Here is a 20,226-nt window from a genome sequence, read left to right as displayed (position 1 = left end):
ACCCACTGATTACTCAGGAGTGTGTTATTCAGTTTCCATGTGTTTGTGGGATTTTTGCAATATCTTTTATCGTTGATTACTAATTTCATGGTGCTATGGTCTGATAGCATGAAAGGGATAATTTCAACCCTTTTGCATTTATTTAAATATGTTCTGTGAATTAATATATGGTCTATTTTAGAGAATGACCCATGTACTGCTGAAAAGAATGTGTATTCTGTTGTTGTTGGGTGGAATATTCTGTATATATCTATTAAGTCCATTTGTTCATAGGTGCAATTCAGTTCTTTTATTTTTTTGTTGATTTTCTTTTTGGTTGATCTGTCCATTGGTGTCAATGGTGTGTTAAGATCTCCTGTCAGAATTGTATTACTACTGATTTGGTTTATCATTTCTGTTAGTACTTGTTTTATATAACTGGGTGCTCTGAAGTTTGGTGCATATATATTTAAGATAGTTATATCTTACTCTTGGAGTTTTCCCCTAACCAGTATATAGTGACCTTCCTTATCCTTTCTAATCACTATTGGCTTGAAGTTGACTTTGTCTGCAAACAGAATAGCTACCCTAGCTTTTTTTTTTTTTTTTTTTTTTGGGTTCCTGTTGCATGGAATGTTGGTTTCCATCCTTTGACTTTGAGTCTGTGAGTATCCTTTTGAGTTAAGTGGGTTTCTTGTAAACAGCATATGGTTGGGTTTTGTTTCTTGATCCATTCTGCCAGTCTGTTTCTTTTAATTGGTGTATTGAGACCATTTACATTAATAGTAAGAACTGTTATAAATTGGTTTATTGTTGACATATTATCTTTCTGGCTTTGCATGTTTATCTTTCTGCTCTGTTCAACTGTCTGCTTTGTTTAGTGTTTTTTCCTAAATGTATCTAGGCTGTCTTTCAGTATTCTTTGCAGGGTTGGCTTGGTGATCATGAAGTTTTTCAGCTGATCTTTGTCATGGAAGTATCGTATTTCTCCATCAAATTTGGAGGACAGTTTTGCAGGGTACATCAGCCTAGGTTGAAAATCATTTTCTTTTAGGATCTGAAATACGTCACTCCATGCTCTTCTTGACTTTATTGTTTGTGCTGAGAAGTCTGCTGTAATTCTGATAGGTTTTCCTTTATAGGTGATCTGTCTTTTCTCTCTGACAGTCTTCAATATTCTATTCTTTTGTTCAATTTCTGAGATGGTCATTATTATGCATCTGGGTGTAGATTTATTTTGGTTGTGACTACTTGGAGATCTATATGCTTCATTGATCTTGATATCAGTTTCCAATTTCATGTTTGGGAAATTTTCAGCTATTACTTCTCTAAATATCCTCTTGACATCCTTTATGTTGTCCCTTTCTTTTTCATTTATCCCTATCAATCTTATGTTGTTTCTCTTTGCGTCGTCCTGTAGGTGTTGAATTGTTATTTTCTGATTTCTTGTTATTCTTAAAAGATCTTTTCTTTCCTGTTCACTTGTTGCAATCTTTGCTTTGAGGTCTGAGATTCTATCTTCACATTCATTGAGGCAGTTTTTACAACTTTCAATGGAGTTTTTGATTTCCTGTAAATCTCTTTGCATCTGTTTTATGTATTCTGTTTGCTTCCTATACTGTTCATCCAGGGATTCTATCCTTCCATTTAGTTCCTCTAATTATTTAAGTGCCTCTTCTTTAGCTATGTTTAGCATCTGCTTCATTTTTTTTATTAATTCTTCTTTCATCTGAGAGAATATTTCTGGTTTGAATTTCTTCAAGGCTTCCCATACTTGCTTCTTTATTTCGGTTACCATTATTTTAGGTATTTCAATTGATGGTTAAAAGGCTTTGACAAAATGAAAAACTGAAATGTTCATTTGTAATAAAAACCCTGAATAAATTAAGTATAGAAATCTGACATGGTAATGCATGCCTGTAGTCTCAGCACTTGGGAGACTGCAGCAAGAGGATTATCATGAGCCTGAAACCAGCCTGGTATACCTAGTCAGTTTGAAGCCAGCCTGAACCACAAAGCAAGACCTTGTCTCAAAGAAAGAAAGAGAAAAGGAGAAAGAAAGAAGAAAGGAAAGAAAGAAAGAAAGAAAGAAAGAAAGAAAGAAAGAAAGAAAAAAAGAGGTAAATTTATAAATCACAGTCTACTAAAAGTCATTCATGATAAACTACAACCAACATCAGATTAAATGGAAAAAGCTTCCTACCAAAGCTTTCTCCAAAATCAGGAACAACACAAGGATGTCTGCTATCATCATTGCTGTTCAATGCATTTCTTGATATATTAATCAGAGACATCGGAAAGAGAAAAAATAAAGTGAATATATATAAGAAAGAAGGAAGTCAAATTTTCATTATTTTCAGATGAAAAGTTCCTCTATATAGAAGAACCAAAATATTATACCAAAAGACTCTTAGAATTAATAACCAAATCTAGATATATAGCAGAATACAAAATCAACACACAAAGGTCAATAAAATTTCTTTACACCAAAAATTAATGCATCAAAAGTAAATTTAGAAAACAAAACCATTTACAAAACATCAAGAAAAATTGTATACAGGGAATTAGCATAACAAAACAAAGACCTCTACAATGAAATTTAAAATACTCTGAAAAAAAGAAGTTCAATCAGGACAATAGATATATAAAGATATTTTCTGTTCTTAATAGGCAAAAACAATAATGACCATACTTCCAAAACTGATATGCATATTTAATGCAATTTCAATCAAAATACTAAGATTCCTCACAAAACTAGAGAAAATAGTCTTAAAATTTACATGGAAATGAAGTGAACCAGAATATGAAAAGCAATCCTGGACAATAGCAAAGCAGGAGGCATTAAAATACTGGATTTCAAATTATGTTGCAAAGCTACAGTGATAAAAAGAGCAAGCTCCTAGCAGAAACAAGACAAATAAATAAATAAAGCAGAACAGACAAATCCAGAGACAATCTCAGGTACATTCAGCTGTATGATCTTTGACTAAGGGCCAAAAACACATACTCTGATTGACAGCACCTTAACAAGCGGCACTGAGAAAAATGGCCTATTCTTGTACAGAAGATTGAATCTTGTCACCTATTTCTCACCATGTGCTAAACTGAATCAAAGTGGAACAAAGATCAAAATGATTGGGAAAAAAACAACTTAAGCTGCCTGAATAGAAAATAGGTAAAACACTTGAAGACATAGGCCTAGGCAAGTACTTTCTGAACAGAACTCTGCATGTACAAGAATTAATACCAAGAATTAACAAAAGGAATGAGAAATTAAAAGACTGTACAGCAAAAGGGAAAAAAAGTGAAGAGATAATCTATGGAAAAAATTATGCCAGCTATTTCAGACAGAGAACTAATGTCTAGAATACATAAGAAACTTTTAAAACTTAGATCACAAAAATAGAAGGCTTATCAGAAAATGGGCAACTGAAACGAACAGACACTTCTCAGAGGGAAGGTACAAATGGCCATTAAATACATGCAAAAATGTTAAGCATCTCTGGCTATTACAGAAATGCAATTAAAACAATGAGATTCCATCTTACCCCAGAAAGAATGGCTATCACAGAGAAATTAAATGCTGACAAATGCTAGCAAAGCCTCAGGAAAAAAGGAAACCTTCTACTTTGTTGATGGAAGTATGAACAATGTAACCACTATGCAAATCCATGAGGACATTCCTCAAAAAACTAAAAATAGAAGCAGGATTGAACCCAATCATTCCCCCTTCTAGGGATCTTCCCAAAAGAGATAGACATCATATCACAGTGATATATACACAACTATGTTTATAACAACACAATAATAGCTAAATCTTGAAAATGATCTATATGCCCATCTACAAATGAATGGATAAAGAGAATATGGTATGTATACAATGGAGTAATAACATGCCATCAAGAAAGATAAATTTGAATCAGTTTTAGGACATGGATTCCACTTAAAACCATAATATAAGTGAAATGAACTGCACATTAAATCTTAAATATTGCATGGTTTCTCTTATATGAGAAAAATAAAATGTAAGTAAAGAACAAAATAAAAGATAATATGAAATAGGGAGAAATCTTTTGCTTATAAGAAAGGGACAAACAGATGATGAGCGATTTCTAAAAGGGGAGGACAGGGGATGATGAAAAACTTAGATGTAGATTGTTCCTGGATTGGTGGGGCATGCAAACAGAGTCTGAGTCTGTACCCTGGGTTTTCTTCAGTATCCATGCCAGTGCCTGTGAGAAGAGTATGAGTCCACATTGCACATTTTCCATTGCCTCTGGGACAGTTTGGCCTGTGAGAATAATGTAAGAACACATCCCTTTGGTGGGTAGGCTGACCAGAACTCAGAGACAAAGGACTACAATCTGAACCTAGGTGCATGGGAGCATACATGCTTTTGGGGGTTGAGTAAACTATAAGGCCAGCAATGTGGAAGTGTTTGAAGCAACAGCAGGGTACCAGAAGTTGAACACTGGAGAACTCCATGAACAGAATTCTAGTCCCAGACCTGACATCCAGAGGCCATGGTCAGCTCCAAACCCAGCTGATTTCTGGAATCTAACATGGACACTATCACAGAACTGTACGTACCACTACTTTTACTCTCCCTTGTTTGTCTGGTTGACTATTCCTTTGCTGTCTGGTTTGATGTCATCTTGTTTTATTTTGTATCCTGTGGTTATTTTTGTATTTGGGACTTCCTTTTTCTTCTCTCTTTCTCTAGTCTTTTTCTTTATTTCTTCTTTTTTTCTTTTTTGTTCTTGAGCTCTTCATTTTTTTTTTTTTTACTGTTTAGGTTTTTTATCTTTCATTTTCTTCTATTGATCCTTTCTCTTTTTTCCTCAACTATTTCTTGAATTTAAACTTTCAAATGAGTAATTATTATCTCTGCCCCTTCTGAGTACTCTTTTGTGTTCTATTTAACTCTTTCCCTCTTGCATTCTCCAGCTTCCCAAAATTTGGGTGATCATCCTTTGACATTCATCATTAACTGTACTATATCTGATCTCATTCATCACTTTAGCTTTTCCACTATCCATCTTAACATCCCCTGAACCCCAACAGAAGAGTAAGATCTCTCTACTATGGGTAAATACACTGCATATAGGTGTGAGTGATGTGTTTGACTTTGTTATGCAAACTTAAAGTTTGTCCCTATAAACAGATAACATGTTAAGGATTGCCATTGTTTGCCAGTAGACAAATTGTATTTGAAACTATTATTATTACTAACTGTACTTATTAGTCAAGATGTCATAAATGTTGTAAACAGTTTTTATCCCCTGTATGATAACACTATGATTCTTTGGGATCATAATCAACATCACAGCCTAGTACCAAAGAATTGGGAGCTAAGCCAAATAGTAATTTTGTATCTTTTAGATGAACTTAGAAAAATGGTGGCAACAAAAATTGTACAACATAGGAAAGCAATAGAATTCATTAAACTGTTCTAAACAGAAATCCAAGTGATTAAAACCTCTATTAAAAGTAATGAGGAGCTGGGGATTTAGCTCAGCGGCATAAGTGCCTGCCTTGCAAGCAGGCAGTCGTGAGTTCGATCCCTGGTACCGATAAAAAGGAAAAAGACAAAAAAAAAAAAGTAATGAAACAGATTGGATGGAGAGGATAGGATTTCAGATCTTGATGACAGAATTTCAACTAGTGATCATGGAAAGAAAGATATCTTAAAAATAGCAAGAGACATGAAAAACCCATCCATCAGCTACAAGATGAAGCACAGAAGAGTAACAGAAGATTAACCAGAGTCAATGGGAAAGCTAGAGACAGCAAAAATGCCATAAAAAACTCTTCACAGAAATAATGGCAGAAAACTTCCCAAGCATGAATAAAGAATTTGGTATACAAATACATGACGTATGTAGAACTCCAAACAGTCATGACAAGGAACTTAGATGTGTTATATGCATGTATCAATGTCCCTATGAGGAATGTGATCATTATATTACTGCCATGTGCTAATAAAAAACAAAATTTAATAGAAAAAGAATAGCTAGAATATGCAAGTGTCCTTGATTTGATGCCCTGCCCCCAGTCCAGGTCCTATGGCAAGCCGCAAGGACCTCTCACAGGCAAGTCAATGGCCAAGGGCAGAGCAGTGTGATGATGTCAGCATGTGGTGGATGGCCCCACAGTGGGTGGCTGCACCATAATAGCTACACTCTGGTTGGCTATGGACCACAGCAGGTTGAGCTGAAGTCAGAGCTTCAGCACAGGCCAGGCTTGCACAGCACTTAACTATTCTCCCCACTCTGGGTGGCGAGAAGGTCATGGCCACACAGCAGAGGGCAGTGAGGGGAGGTGGTGGTACTGAAGGGAGAAGAATGGCCCATGGACCCATGGGACCCAGCACCCCAGATTCTGCAATGCTGAGACAGACCTCAAAATGTAATCCTAGACCAAGATGTAATGCAGACTTCTGGGACTCACTGTCATCAGGTGGCCAAGGGCTGGTGTTGGTGACCAGGCAGCAATCAGGGGCTGGCATGAGGCAGACAGGGGCCTAGCCACACGATGTTGGACTAGGTGCAACTCAAGAAGCTGGTGCAGCTGCTCCTGGACAAGCCATGGAACAATGAGAGTGCCTGGAGTGTGGAAACATTGCTTGATATGATCATATGTCTCTACATTGAGTGCAACCAGTTGGCATTGTGCCACCACAAGTATGTGTCCAGGTTCCTTGAGTGGGATAAACTATTTTTACATCTTGTAAAGGAAATGTAACTTCATTGAGAGGACTTTCAATAATCAAATTAATTGAAAGAGGTGGTTTTGGAGAGGTTGCTGTTATCAAAATGAAGAGCACTGAGCAAGTTTATGCAATAAAAATTCTCAACAAGTAAGAGATGCTTAAGAGAGCAGAGATTGTGTGTTTCCACAAAGAGTGCAACATGCCAGTGGTTTATGGTCTTCACTACACATTCTAGGATGAGAACCACCTGTATTTGGGTGATTTGCTGTGCCTGCTCAGTAAATTTGAAGACAAGCTTCCAGAAGTCATGGTGAGGTTCTACACTGATTAGATGCTTTGGCCATTGGCTCAATTCACCAGCTTCATTACGTGCACAGAGAGTCTTGGCCTGCACTGCCACATGCTTCTTGCATGACCCCTGCCAGCTCTGAGGAACATGCACTACCCTCAGACCTTGCATCTGTGACACTGGGCTTCCTGTGCGACCCTCAACAACCTGGAGGAATGCCACACCAACAGCCGCTGCCCTCTGTGACCCTCCTCATCTCCTAGACCAAGTACTTGATCTTTGCCTCCCACCCCTCTTCCTAGAACTTTGAACTGCAGTGAATTAACCATGTTGAGTTGAAGGGAGACTCAGTGACCTCTAACCCAAACAGAAGATCTCAGAAGTCTACAATCTCTATGATCCTGTGCTTCTCCTGGCATTTGTCCTGCAACTTCAAAAACCAGTTGAAGTTACAGTTGCACTAAGTAGAAGAGGACCAAACAGGATAAAACAGAATGAACCCACTAAGAACAAATCATGAAAGTGATATAGGACTTCAAAACAACATAGCACCTTGTGGATGCTCAGACTGACACTATTGCCTTCCCTGCTTCCCCGCTCTGCACAGACCAGGACCACGTATGTCACTGCACAGTGCTTCCTGTAGACCAAGAAGGTCCCTGGACTGACACCACCAGCCCGCCCCTCAGACCAGCACTGCGTATGTCACACAGGCCAGACCAAGCTGTTTCCCACAGGCCCCACAGAGGCCTGAACTGATGCCACCAGCCCAAGCCTGGGCCCAGGACCACCTATGCTGCTGCTTCATGCTTTCAGGGTTCATAGTTTATGCCCAGACCCAGGACACCTGCTGGCCCCTCTGGGACACTCACTATCTTCAGGACCTAATACTGTTGATCTTCAGCTCCCACCCATTCTCCCAGAACATTGGACTACAGTGGATTAACTGTGCTAGCTTGATGGGAGATTCAGTAACTGCCTCACCAAACAGAGCATGTCAGCAGGTTCCAGTCAGTGTGGTGAGTATGCCTTTAATATAGAGGTGTACAGTGGGTAAATAAAGCCAGTAGTAAAGCTCCCTACAACTAACTGTAAGACCTTGGTGAGTCTGGTAAGAGTGTGGGTGACTCCTTCCTACACACAGAGAACATCAGGCAGGGTGAAGAGTGTGCCAATAAGGACTCCACCAACTTGGAGAAAATCAAAGGGTTTATGAGACACACAGGCACACAATAGAAACACAGTAGGGCCTCAGCTGACACAAACACTATAGATAAGGAGATTTGGTGGTCTGGAATAACCTGAACATAAAGTAACAGCAGGAACTAAAAGTTGACCTACATCAATACTACTAGGCTTTTCAATCCAGGAAGAACATAGGACTCACCCAAAAGGCCCTGCAGGAGGAGTTCAGGTGACTGGCTCACCTCTTCATTGTGGGACCCAGCAATAGGGTCCCTTACAATAGGACTCCAAGATACACACCCAACAGTTGACACTAGTGGGGGTTGAAGGACCAAATATTAACTCAAAAGAGGAAAATGGAAAAGCAAAAAACCAAAATGCAATCTCAAACATCTAGTCCACCAGGAGCTAGTACAGGAGACATTCAAATAGAGGACTCAAGCATAATGCACCAGAAATCTCTGAAAAGATAGCAAGTGAAATTAAAAAAAAAAAAAAAAAAAACCTCCATGAAGCTATAGAAGAAATCAAATTAAAAGTAATCTCTCATGTAAAGACAAATAACAACCTTATTAAAGGAGTTGCTTAATGCAGATTAAGAAGAAATATATAAATATAGGAGCATGGGAAACTCATTCAAACCTTGAATTGACCAATATAGAAAACAAGCAGAATTAATGAAACAAACTCAAAGAGACTTCCAAGAAACAAACAAACAAAAAATACTACTGAAATCTGGCAAAACCACTTAAGTAAAACTGGGGGTAGGATTTTGGGCCTTGAAGACAAGATCCCTATTAGTGGTAATGAAAGGATAGAACTTATAAAATAATAAAGCAGCATGAAATGACAATCCAGCAGCTTCAAGATGATGCCAAAAGAGACAATATAAGATTAATAGGCATCAGTAAAGATGCACGAATCATTGCAAATGGCATAACTAAAATATTCACAAAAGTAATAACAGGATATTTCCCAAACACAGGGAAAAATCTGATAAGCAGATAAGTGAGGCATATAGATTACCAAACAATCACAACCAATATAAATCTACACCCATACATATAATAATTAAGATCCCATATATGCAGCATAAAAACGGAATACTAAAAGTTGTTAGAGCAAACACACAACTCACTTATCAAGGAAAGTCCATTAGAATCACAGCAGACTCTTCAGCACAAACTCTCATGTCAAGATGAGCTTGGAATGAGGTATTTCAACCCTGAAAGAAAACAATTTTCAACCCAGACTGGTGTAAGCAGAAAAACTTTCATTCAAATTTAATGCAGAAACAAGATACCTCCATGACAAAGAACAACTGAAGAAATTCATGTCTACAAAACCAACCCTAGAAATAGTATTGAAAGACATATTAGATAGAGATAAATCATTACCACAATCTCCAGAACAACACAAAGGACCGCCAGGTAGGACAAGCAATTAAACAAGAGGAAAAAGCAGAAAGCAAACAACTGAAACATAACATGGCAAAGTTGAACGAGTATATTTTACTGATACCCATAAATGTAAATGGCCTCAATTCACCTATCAAAAGAAATAGATTTACAGAATGGATCAAGAAACAGGATCCTACAATATGCTGAATACCAGAAACACATCTGACCCAAAAAGAAACTCATAGATTAAAAACCAAAGGGTCAAAAATAGGATACTATGCAATAGGAAACCAGAAAAAAGAAGGAGTAATTGTTCTACCTGTAGACAATGTGAAATTCAAACCTAAAATGATTAAAAGAGATGATATATACTCATTAGTGGAAACATACTCATTAGTGGAAAAATTCAAGCAGAAAACTTTGGTGCAATTATCAATATGTATGCACTAACTACAGGAGCACCAACTATCTGAGACAAATACTAATAGACATGAAAAGCCAAATACACAAGAACAAAATTATAGCAGGGGACTTTAACATTCCATTGTCACAAGAGATTATCTAGAAAAATTCAGCAAAGAAATAATAGAACTAAAGTATAACTGTGAGCAATTGGACATAGTAGGTGTTTACAGAGTGTTCCACCTAACCACATCAGAATACATATTGTTCTCAGATATGCATGGGATATTCTTCCAAATAGACTATATATTATCCCACAAAACATTCTTAAATAAATGCAAAGGTATTGAAATTATCCCATGCATAATATCTGACCATAGTACACTGAAGTTGGAAATTAGTGGTAAAAGAAATTTCAAAACCTGCATAAATACATGGAACTTAAATAGCAACATTCTGAACAACCAGTGTGCTACAGATGAAATTAAATAAATAAAGCAATACCTATAATTCAATGAGAATGTGGAAACAACATACTGTAATCATGGGATGCAATGAAAGCAATGTTAAAAGGGAATATATAGCAATAAATTGTCATACCAAGAAAACAATGAGAACAATTAAACAATTTAGTTAATGCTTCTTATAAGCTTCTAGAAAAAGAAGAGCAAGTTAAACCAAATTCTCATAGAAGAGAGGAAATTGTAAAGATGAGAGCAGAAAGCAAAGCAATTGAAACTAAAAAGAACAATACAAAGAATTAATGAATCAAAACCTGGTTGTTTTGAGAGAATAAATAAATGCTAGCTGACATTATCAAGAAAAAGAAAGTAAAAACCCAAATTCACACAATAAAGGACTGAAAAGGTGAAATTGCTACAGGTCCCATGAAAATTCAAAACATCATGAATACCTACTTTAAAAATCTCTACTCACATAGAGTGGAAAACACAGAGGAAATGGGCAGATTTCTAGAAACATACGAACTACCAAAGTTCAACAAGAAGATATAACAATTTTGAATAACCCAATATCAGCTATTGAAGTTAAAAATGTACCAATAAAGAAAAGCCCAGATACTGATGGACTCACAGCTGAATTCTGCAAGAAATTTAGAGAAGATTTGATGCCAATACTCCCTAAACTCTTCAATGAAATAGAAAATGAAGCAATCCTCCCTAAGTCATTCCTGGAAGCAAGTATTACTCTGTTACCAAAACCACAGAAAGACCCAACCAAAAAGGAGAACTATAGGCCAATCTCACTAATGAACATTGATACAAAGATTCTCAATAAAATACTGGCAAATAAAGTGCAGCAAATCACCAAGAAGATTGTACATCAGGAGCAAGTGAGATTCATTCCAGGAATGCAGGGGTGACTTAATATATGTGAATCAATAAATGTATTACACCACATCAACAGAGCTAAAAACAAGATCCAGATCCAGAAAAAGCTTTTGATAAAGTCCAACGTATGTTCATGACAAAAGCTCTTCAAAAACTCAGAGTACACAATGTCTACCTCAATCTCATAGTGGCCATCTATGACAAACCAATAGCCAATATTATACTAAATGGACAAAAATCAAAAGCTTTCACTTTAAAAATCAGGAATAAGATAAGCATGTCCACTATCACCACTTCTACTCAAGATAGTTCTCAAAACACTAGCCAGGGTAATCAGACAAGAGAGAGAAAAAATGTAATAAAGATAAGAAAGGATAAAGTTAAATTATCACTATTTACAGATGAAATGATACTCTATATAGAAGATAAAATGCTCCACTAAAAGACTACTACAGATAATAAACAAATTCAGCAGTGTAGCTGGATACAAAGTCAATGTTCAAAAATCAATAGCATTCTTGTACAAACAAAAAACTCACCAAGAGAGAAATTATGGAAATATCAATATTTCCATTCCTTTACAATATTTCCATTCCTTTACAATAGCATCTACAAAACTGAAATACTTAGAAATCAAACTAAGAGTGTAAAAAGAATGCTGAAATTTATGTTATGCCAAAAAGCAAGATTGAAGAGGGTATTAGAAAATGGAATAATATTTCTTGCTCCTAGCTAGGAAGAACCAACATCATGAAAATGGCCATACTCCAAAACTGTTATACACTTTTAATGCAATCCCAATCAAAATACCATTAACACCCCTTACGGATCTATAGTAAACACTTTAAATATTCCTTTTGAAACAGAATAAACCTAGAATAGCAAAGGCATTTCTAGGCAACAAAAGCAAGGCAGGAGGCATCTCAGAGTTCCTGACTTGAAATTATACTACAAATTCACAGTGAGAAAATCAGCATAGTGGCCGGGGTTTTAGCTCAGTGGTGTGCCTGCCTGTTTGGAAAATTCGATAGCCAGCCCCCCCCCCCCCAAAAAAAAAACTTGCAAATAATAGACCTGAGGATCAATGGCACAGATTAGAAGATGCAAGAACAAGTACAAAGTCAATGAGGCACCTGATATCAGGGGCTAAACATGGAAAAAAGATAGTTTCTTTAACAAATGGTGTTGGAAAAATTGGCTCATCACATGTCAAAGACTGAAACTAGATCCATGCCTATCACCATGCATTAAACTGATGTCTAAATGGATCAAAGACCTAAATATTAAAACAGAAACACTAAATCTACTGGAATACAATGTAGGTAGAAGTCTTGGAGACATAGGAATAGGCAAAGAATTCCTGAACAAAATGCAAATTGCACAGGAAACACTTCAAAGAATCAACAACTGGGATCTCATATTATTGAAAAGACTTTGCATTTCAAAAGAAATCACCAACAGAGTGAAAAGAAAACCCATAGAATAGGAAAGAATTTTAGCCAGCAACCCCTTCAGACAAAGAACTTATACCCATAACATATAAAGAATTAAAAAAAAAATCAAGCCCCCCAAATTCAAAGACTTCCTGTAAAAATGAGCATCAGAGATGAAAACACATTTCTCAGAGGAAGATATACAAATGGAAAATAAATACATGAAGAAATGTTTACCATCACTGGTCATTTGAGAAATGCAAATTAAAACATCACTGAGATTTCATCTCACTCCAGAAAGAATAGCTGCCATCAAGACATCAACTGATAACAAATGTTAGTGAAGGAAAAAGGAACAATGCTCCACGGTTTTTAGTAGAGTAAACTGGTGCAGACCCTGTGGAAGTCACTATGGAGATTTCTCAGAAGACTAGATTGGTAGTTTCATTCAATCCAGCTTTTCCCCGCCTGGATATTTTCCGAGAAAAATTGAAAAGGTCATCTCACAGTGATATATGTGCATCCATGTTCATAGCAGCACAATTTGCAATAACTAAATCTTGGAAACAACCAAAATGCCCATCAACCACAGAATGGATTAAAAAGAGGTAGTATTTTTATACATTGGAGTATTACTCAGCTATAAAAAGGATGATCTTGAGGGCCTTCATAGGCAAATGGAGGCAACTTGAGACTATCCTCAGAAGTGAAATAAATATGAATCATATTTATAAATATCACAGTGTCTCTAGTGTTAAAAATAATAGTGTACACATAATAAAACCCAAAATGTGTAATTGCTGTTATAAAAAGGAGAGGAAAAGAAAGTACTCTAAAGGATGTAAGTATGTTTAAGTGTGTAGGACTGATAACCATATTACTAAGTTTTTGTTGGATTGCTCAACAGAACTGTTTGTAGTCTCACTGTTTGAATGTCTACTTTGTATGCTTTAATTTTGTAACTTGAACAACTATTTCTATGAGGGCAATATATATTTGATCAACTAGTGATTTCTTACTGTTTATTTTTCTTAAATTATGTATTGTTTTTACCCTTTTTCTGTTTTTCTTTCTTTTTATCTTTAAATAAAATTAAAAAGAAAAAGAAGCCAGAGACCTCATTCAGAGGTTGATATGCAGCAGAGAGCACCATCTAGGGAAGAATGGAATACAAAACTTCAAAAACATGCATTTTTTAAGGCCTAAATTGGGGAAATACATGAAACCTGCAAGTATTTTATATTCCAGAACTGAGTGGTCCTTCTGACACATTCAGCTTTGATGTGGATAATGACATGCTGAGAAATACGAAAATATTACCTCATGCCTCTCACATGGGCTTCTCTGAATTGCATTTGCCTTTAATTGCCTTCACATTTACAACAGAAAGATGTTTTTGGACTGAAGCTCTCTGAAGAGTATGATGCAGTTGAACATGCTCACCAGAGATGAAGGTGTGCAGCAGGATTTGGAGAACAGCTTACAGATCAAGGCCTATGAAAAGAGAAACCACAGGATGGAGCAAGAGAAGCTGGAGCTGAGCCATAAGCTACAGAAGTCCACCCAGATGGTTCAGTCCATCCATGACTCAACACAAGGCCTGGGCAATTCAAACTGAGACAAGGAGATAAAAAAACTGGATGAACAAATTGAGCACTCAAATAACAAGATAGCAGATTTGAATTAGATTGAATAGCAGTTGGAGGGTACCATGATGTTGCACCAGGAACACAAAGACTCCATACACAACTTGAAGGGCCTAGAGAAGTAGTATCACCTGGGTTGACAGGAGAAGGAGGACTTCCACAAGCAATTGATATCCTGGACTAAAGAACTCAAAGATGCTCATCAACAGTGGAAATGGGGTCTTCAGGAGTATTTGAAGCTAAATGAGCACATGGTAGAGCTCCTCTCCCAAAAGCATAAGGTGTTAAGGAATTTGTGTGACAAAGAGGAGAAGGAGGAAGAGGCAGAGGGAATGACCAAGCAGAAGGTTGACTCTATGCAGCAGGGCATGTGCAAATCGAAGAAGCTCAGGAAAGAGCTGGAAACTCAGCTTTAGGATGCTTTTGCTAAGACCTCAAAGTGCAGGCTGCACAAGCACAGTAAGAGCTTCTGCAAGCAGATGGAGAGTGAACTTGAGGCTCTCAAATGAAGCAAGGAGGTTAGGGGCCAGGAAGCTGTTTTGAAACACCAGCAGAATATCTCAAAAATCAAATCAGAAAGATAATTTTCCTGAAAAAAGAAGGAATTTAAGGGTCATTCTTCTAAAAGAAGGCAATGAAATACAGGCTAAAAAATATATTCAATATTATTATAACAGAAAATTCCCCAAAACTCAGGAATAGGATGAATACCCAATTACAAGAGTCATGTAGAAACTCAAAGAGACACGACTAGAAAAGAATGTCCCCAAAATACATCAAAATTCAGAACAAAGTTGAGCCTGGGAGGAGTAACAAGAAGCCAATTAACTCTTTCTGAGCCAGGTGGTAGGTGGGCTTGAAGACAAGAACATCTCAACACTGGTAAGCAACTGGCTGATTCAGAGGACAGGCAGAGTAGATAGCAACTGAGGTACAAAAGCAACTTAATGCTTGTACTTTTTGATTGACTTTCCAGGCCTAAAGCCAGTAATCTGAGCACGTTTTAAGAGGATAACAATATGCAATATAGCAAATGTGGAGAATTTCCTTCTGTCTTGTTTTTGAAATCCAATATTGTTCTTACTGTTTTGTTTGTTTTATTCAGTGTTTGATTTTTATTGGTTTTATTCTGATTTTTTTTGTTTAATGTTATTATGTTTGATGGTATGGGCAGCAATTTTGAAGATAACAAGAGACATTATGGTAGCCATTGTGATATCCTAATATCTTGTTTTGAAATCCTGTATCAACTTCACTGTTTTTTGTTAACTTATTTGTATTCGTTATCTCTTAAAGCATAATGTGACCTGGGCATTCCATTTCCATTCACAGGCCTTGTTCTGAATTATTTTTCAAACAGCAATGCAGTATACCTGGTTTGTTCCTCTAAACAATACTTTTCTTTGGAAAACAAGACCCATTCAGTTTCTGCCATCACGTTGTTTCACGTACTTATATCTAGAAGCTTAGGACATACAGATTTGAAACTACAGGCAAAAGTTTTTAAGAAAGTGAATCCACAAGATGAAAACTCAAGCTATTGTAACAAATACTACCTTAAATATCACTATATCTCAACCCTTCAGAGACAAAAGATTTGATCTACTGAGGAATCTGGCTTGATAACTAAATACTTTAGATTTCATAAAGTTAACAAGTTATGTCTTACCACAAACACCTCAACCAGTTAAAATGAGCCAAGGTGAAACTAGAAAAAAAATCATTGCTATTTCTGCTTTAGTGCCTCAAGTCTCATAGTGTCACTTAAAAGTAGGAAAGAATCTTATCTTCCCCTTAAACAGTTATCATACCATACAGTCTGATATGTTAACAATAAATACTCAAATATATATATATATATATATATATATATATATATATATATATTTGAGGGAATGAAAGTAAAGTACTGAGCATGCATCCCAGTCATTCTTCCAGCAGAGCTTGGTCAAGATCTTCCATGTGTGATGTGTCAGCATCTCCTTCAAGGTGTGGCATCTTTTCATCAGCAGTGGGATAATCTTCATCAATACCTAGCCCCAGATTGATCATCCTGTAGATCCCGATCATGCTTGCTTATGGGTCTTTCAGAACTGAAGCCAGAGGACAGCAGAGCAGTTTCTTACAGCAAGATGATCAGATCCTTCATGGACTTGTCATTCTTGTCAACCTCAGACATCTGCCTCAAGGTTTCAATGACAGAGTGGTCAGGGTTTATCTCCAGGTGCCTCTTGGTTGCCATATACCCCATCGCTGAGTTGTCTCTTGGGGTTTGGGCTTTCATGATTCTCTCCATGTTCACCTTCCAGTCATATGTACTCATGACAATACAGCATGGGGATGTCACCAATCAGTTTGACACAATCACCTTTTCAAAATGTCTTTCATGAGGTTTGCAGAGGTTTTCAAACTTTGTCTTTTTCACTTTCTGTTTCTTTTTTTTCCTCTTAATTTTCTGGAAGTTCCAAGCCCTCTTTGGTAACTAACACTAAAGTTTTCCCCTCCAGCTGCTGGATGCAGTACTCGTGGATGGGCTTGATCACACAGATCATTTCGAATGCATTATTCCAAAGATGTTCCACAAAGGCTGAGTTAGCTACCTGATCTTTGGTTTCATCTGTCATGTAATAAATGTGCTTCTGGTTCTCTTTCATCCTGGTGCACTAGTCCTTGAGAGAAACCATCTCATCCCCAGAAGCAGATGTGTAGTAGCATAATAGTTCTGAGAGCTTCTTCCAATTCTGAGAGTCTTTGTGTATTCCAACCTTCATATTCTTAGAAAACTGCTCATAGAACTTTTTGTAGTTCTCCTTATCATCTACCAGTTCAATGAATTAATTCTAAGCATTTTTTTTTACCAAATTTTTTCTAATGACTTTTGATGATGTTGCTTTGCTTCAACATTTCCTGGGAAATATTTAGAGGGAGGTCCTTGGATTCCACCGCCCCTCTAATAAAATTCAGGTACTCAGGGATCAGCTTCTCACAGTTATCCATGATGAAAACTCTGTAGACATACAATGTAATGTTCTTCTTCTTCTTACTGTTTTCAAATAGGTCAAAAGGAGCTTACCATGGAACAAAAGGAAGAGTCCTGAATTACAACTGTCCTTCAATGGAAAAATACTTCAGTGCCAAGTGATTCCTCCAACCACTGGTCAAGCTTTTGTAGAACTCCCCATACTCCTCAGTTAGTAATATCATCGGGGTTTCAGGTCCAAATTGGCTTCACTTTGTTCAGTTCTTCTTGATAAATATACTTCTCCTTAATCTTTTTCTTCTTTTTTTATCACCATCTTTCTTTTCTTTCACTTCTTCATCAGAACCAAGGCTGACTTGATCGATGAACTTCAATTTCAGGTTTGTCTTCTATTTCAGATACGTCATCAGACTGCTTTTCTTTTCTTTGTCTTCCTCTTTATCTTCCTTTTATTCAGTGTCATCATCATTCACTTCTTTATCTCATTCCTTCTCCACAAAAAGAGCAATGGGATAACCAATAAACTGAGAATGGTTCTTTGCAATCTCTTTTACTCATCTTTCTTCCAAGTACTCAGTTTGGTTTTCTTGCAGATGCAATATAACCTTTGTTCCTCAACCTGTAGATTCACTTGTGTCAGTCCTCACTGTGAAAGACCCTCCAGCTGAAAATTTCCAGGCATACTGCTCATTGTCATTATGCTTAGTGATCACAGTCACTTTTTTAGCCACCAAGTACACAGAGTAGAAGCCCACAGCAAATTATCCAGTCATGGAGATGTTGGTGCCAGCCTGCAAACCCTCCATGAAGGCCTTGGTCCCCAACTTGGCTATGGTGCTGAGTTTATTGGTCAAGTCAGGCTGGGTCATTCTGAAACCAGTATCCATGATGGTGAGAGTGTGATATTGCTTGTTGGGAGTAATATTTATGTGCAGCTCCTTACCTGAGTCAAATTAACTGTGGTCTGTCAGGCTTCATACCTGATTTTGTCCTGGGTGTCTGATGAATTGGGAATCAGCTCCCTCAGGAAGATCTCTTTGTCCAATTAGAAAGTGTTGATGACCAGTGACATCAACTGTACAATCTCTGCTTGGGAGGCAAAGATCTCTACCTCTTCCTCCTCCATGGGTTGATCCTAGGTCTGGGTCTACTCCAGAATCTTGACTAAGCAATATACATGGCCCACAATGCAGCAGCTTCTGAACACTGAAGCAATTCTCACCATTTTGTTTTGATTGGCTTTATTCTGTTTTATTTTGTTGGTTTTATTCTTTTTAAAATATGATTTCTTCTTTTGGTTTTATTTTGTTTTACTTTGTTTAATTTTATTATGTCTGGTGGTATGGACAGCTATTTTGAAGAAAACAAGAGACATTATGGTAGCCACTGTTGACTTGCAATTATCTTATTTTGAATGCTTGTATCACTTTCATTGCTTTATTCTATTTAGCTTTATTCTGTTTCATTTTGTCTAATTTTAATCTCTTTAAAATAAAAAAAATTAAGAACAAAGAAACAATATTCATATCTCCAGGAAGATGGCAGAGTGGTAAGCAGCAGAGAAAGAGCCTCTCTAAGATTTCATGTCCAGACACCGCAATATAGCAATATAAGGAAGAGAAGAAGTATGGAAGGATCTGAAGTGTGAATTAAAGCCCACAGAGAGAGTAAATAGAAAGTTCAGTGAAGAAGAAGGAGGTGATGGATGGCACTTTCCCTGTGAGTCAGGACTCACTGCTTGGGAAAAGCAATTCAAACCTACAGACACGTACTGACTGCTGACAACCCCCAGACACTTCAACAGAGAAGTGCAGCAGTGCAGCTTGGCAGTGCATACTGTAGATTGCATTAGCTGGTGAGTGGCACAACTTTGTATAGGAGCCATTTTGGAATGGACCAATTGAGTTTGGAACTTAAAACAACTGCTGGGTGCATCAGACAGCTCCCAGGTGAAATCAAGTCCACAAGGTGTGCTCATTACTGGAGGCTGTACAGGTCTGGTTCCGCCCTCACAGCCAGAAGCCACCCTGAACTGCAGGGGAAATAAAGGGTGCAAACTCAGTGAAATTATCCACTAACATGCCATAAAGATATTGCTGACTTTCTGGAGAAAATCAGCATGGATAATTTTGCTCTTTTTTTTTTGTTGTTGTTATTGTTTTGTTTTGTTTTTCTGTCTTCTACTGCCATCAACTGTTCCCTCTGTGCCATACTACTCTGCCTTGGAGCCAGCTGATTACAGGCTGAAATCTCCACAAATTCTGAGCTAAATATACCTTTCTTTCCTTAATTTTTGGAGTTGGGTGTTTTGCCTCAGCAATGAGAGAAAAGTAACCAAGACAGTATTTGTTTCCAGAAAAGCAGGGTTGTTGCCATGATTAAACTTGACTATGTAATTCAAGAACCTTTGGAAATCTTTATGGGAATAATTTGGAAAGTTTCAGAGGTGTCACTTTAAAGAGTACGAGTGGAGTACCATAGATTGTTCTGTATGGAACATTCAGGCTAAAGCTCAGGTGACCAGAATGCTGATAGAAATCCTGCTGGTAAAAACAGGCTATGAATGTATTGAGTGCTGGCTCCAGATGTATTTTGTTATGGTTTGGCAAAACATTTGTCTGCATTTTGCTCATGTGCAGAGACTGCCTGAGACTAAAGTTAAGGGCAACAGACTAACTAATATGGCAGAGGAAATTTCAACACAGTCTAATGTTGAGATGTTGGCATGGCTATTGTTGGGGGCTTTTAGGCAGATTTATGTTGAGAATCAAGATCAAAGAGCCCAGAAGGATGATTTAAAATGTGAGTTTGGCGCAAAAGCAAGAACCATGAAAGTTATGGACTGACAGAA

At 37.2% G+C, this 20,226-nt stretch overlaps 2 pseudogenes; one reads left to right on the top strand and one right to left on the bottom strand.

The window, feature by feature from the left end:
• Positions 1-6,513: 6,513 nt before the first annotated feature.
• LOC134477469 (serine/threonine-protein kinase MRCK beta-like) lies at positions 6,514-14,367 on the top strand (annotated as a pseudogene).
• A 1,954-nt stretch (positions 14,368-16,321) lies between these two features.
• LOC100731592 (heat shock protein HSP 90-alpha-like) lies at positions 16,322-18,528 on the bottom strand (annotated as a pseudogene).
• Positions 18,529-20,226: the final 1,698 nt, after the last annotated feature.

The sequence above is a fragment of the Cavia porcellus genome, unplaced genomic scaffold (assembly GCF_034190915.1).
Source record: "Cavia porcellus strain 051 isolate PalLab524CR breed Dunkin Hartley unplaced genomic scaffold, mCavPor4.1 scaffold_8, whole genome shotgun sequence".
Classification (NCBI taxonomy): Eukaryota; Metazoa; Chordata; class Mammalia; order Rodentia; family Caviidae; genus Cavia; species Cavia porcellus.
The sequence above is the reverse complement of the archived record's forward strand: the minus strand, read 5'-3'. Positions and strand labels throughout refer to the sequence as shown.